The 2425-nt window shown below is 47.1% G+C and overlaps 1 pseudogene; it reads right to left on the minus strand.

The window, feature by feature from the left end:
- Nucleotides 1-570: 570 nt before the first annotated feature.
- LOC140246814 (Y+L amino acid transporter 2 pseudogene) lies at nt 571-2178 on the minus strand (annotated as a pseudogene).
- Nucleotides 2179-2425: the final 247 nt, after the last annotated feature.

Consider the following 2425-nt stretch of genomic DNA (forward strand, 5'->3'; position numbering starts at 1 on the left):
AATAGACAAAAAAAAAAACAACAACAAAGAGAGAGCAACTTTGAAATTTTAATTTCGAGATTACTCAGTATTTACCTATCTAAATACTCCTATTAAAGATAATAAAAAGTTTTGGTACCTCAAAAGTTTCCCTGAATTTCCTTGTCTTGGTTTGTGTTTCACGTTAAAGTACGTTGTCTGTGAGAATTACTCGCCCCAAAGTGCTCTCATGTCTTAGTAATCATGCAATAATGGTTTCGTACCAGAGCCGTCGCCGTACAGCGTCGATAAATATTGTACGAAACCACTGACTGCGACCAGCAGCGTGCAGCCCATTGTACGCACAGCTAACTGCGACCAGCAGCACCATTCGCATATCGTAATGGGGCTTCGCATTGTAGCATTCAGGATCATGACAGATTTAGTATCACGGGTAAATGTCAACTTAAAATCCCAGAATTTCTTCGATTTGAAGACTTACCAATTAAGTTGAAGTATTGAAAACAGGCTTCGAACAACTGAGTTTCGTGTGAAATGTCACAGCTTTTTGAAAACTGGTAACCAATTACAGTTCAGTGAAAATGTGTCCTTGTGTAAAGACTAGAACAGAGGAGTCGAAGAGACAGAGATGTTTGAGCCGGGTCCGTCAAAAGAAGATGACTTACTCTTCCTTCTCTTCTCCGACTACAATCAGCAGCTTCTGAACAATGCGGGTGATTGCTCGATTAAATTTCAGGACAACAGCTGGTTTGTTCTGCCACCAGATACAGAGGAAGTAGACTGGCAAGCCTGTCAGTGTGATAGCCAGACCAATAAGAGTGTCTTGGGGTGCAGCCACTGTACCCATGATGACCAGAAACACACAGGCCAAGACAAAGGTGATTGGAAGCAGGATGTATTTTATCGGTCTCTCCATGTCGGGGCGGGTGAATCTGAGGTAAATTTGTCCGCAGACAGCAGCACCGACGGACAACCAAGTCATGAAGCTGAAGTAGTTTGACAGGGAGTCGATGGTAGGTACGAACACATACATCACCGACAGCAAACACGTGAAGACTAGTGAAGGCATGGGCGTCTTGCGGCTGACTTGAATCATTGCCAGCCATTCCGGTAGCTGGCCCTCTCGAGCTCCTACAAAGAACAACCTGGAGAGAGACAGGAAACCACCGTTTACACCACCAAACGTTGACATGGCAACGGACACTGGCATTATCCACGCCATTGGGCCGAACACTTTCCGGCCAAACGACACAGCGACGGCGTTGGAAGCCGCCAGCTCATCGGGCGAGAGTACCGCGAAATAGGCCACGTTTGCCAGGACGTAGATAATCGTTACCATGGACAACGAAATCATGATACCTCGGGGCAGATTTTTCGTTGGCTCCTTGATTTCTTCAGTCAGGTAGTTCAGGTAATTCCAAGCTGCATAGGCGAACAGGCCTCCATAAAACGCCAGGGCTATACTCTGACCGTTGGCACTGCCCTTAAAAGGTTCTTGGAAATTTTCGGTATGACCCAATGCGATCCTGACCAGGCCGGTGCCGATGATGACGAGGAGAGCGATAATCTTGGCCACCGTTAATACATCCTGGACCCGCGTCGCCCACGGCACGCTCCACGAGTTCACGAAAGTTAGGAGTGCAAGATACAGAATGGCCGCTATCCGGACAAAGCTATCGGGTGCTGGGCAGTCGACTTCCGTGAAGAAGGGCTAAATGACGTAATCGGCAAATGTGAGGGCTACTATCGCCTGACCAGTAGGATTTATGACGATGAGTGTTGCCCAGAGCAACAGGAATGCCGGTAAATCACCGAAGCTGGCCATAATGTATGCATACTCTCCCCCACTCTTCGGGATGGTGGTCCCGAGTTCGGCAAAGCACAGAGCTCCGACTAGAGAAAACAAACCAGAAACGATATCCACACGACAAGGGACATACCCACGGAGCCAGAATTTTTCTAAACGCTGGTCGGGGAGTGGAAGATTCCAGAGCCGACAATGCAGCCGATAATGACAGTGCTGCTACTAAAGAAACCGATCTGGGGTTTGAGTTGAACTCGGCTGTCGTCATGGGTGTCGACCCTCCCTTCACCTTGGTCCCCGGTCGCCTCGGCCTCCTTTCCACCGCGACTTGGGTTGAGCACGCCAGTCTCTGGAGTTTCGGCTGCATGGCCATTTTCTTCTTGGTTCAAAACCATATTTCGTTTGATATCATTCTCCTCTCCTTCAGAAAATCTACTGGTGATGTGATGACAAAGCTATCAGCTGAATGAATGAAGTCTGTAGTAATAAAATATCTTCGGAATCTTCTTACACAGCACGACAATGTCAAGTTGGTCAAGAGATAACAACGTCGATATCGTAGAGATTATAGAAAATGACACTGCACTGATAACGGACCGCCGAGCAAAAAAAAAAAAGCAATTTATCACTTCTTATTTAAGT

This window comes from Diadema setosum, chromosome 3, assembly GCF_964275005.1.
Source record: "Diadema setosum chromosome 3, eeDiaSeto1, whole genome shotgun sequence".
NCBI lineage: Eukaryota > Metazoa > Echinodermata > Echinoidea > Diadematoida > Diadematidae > Diadema > Diadema setosum.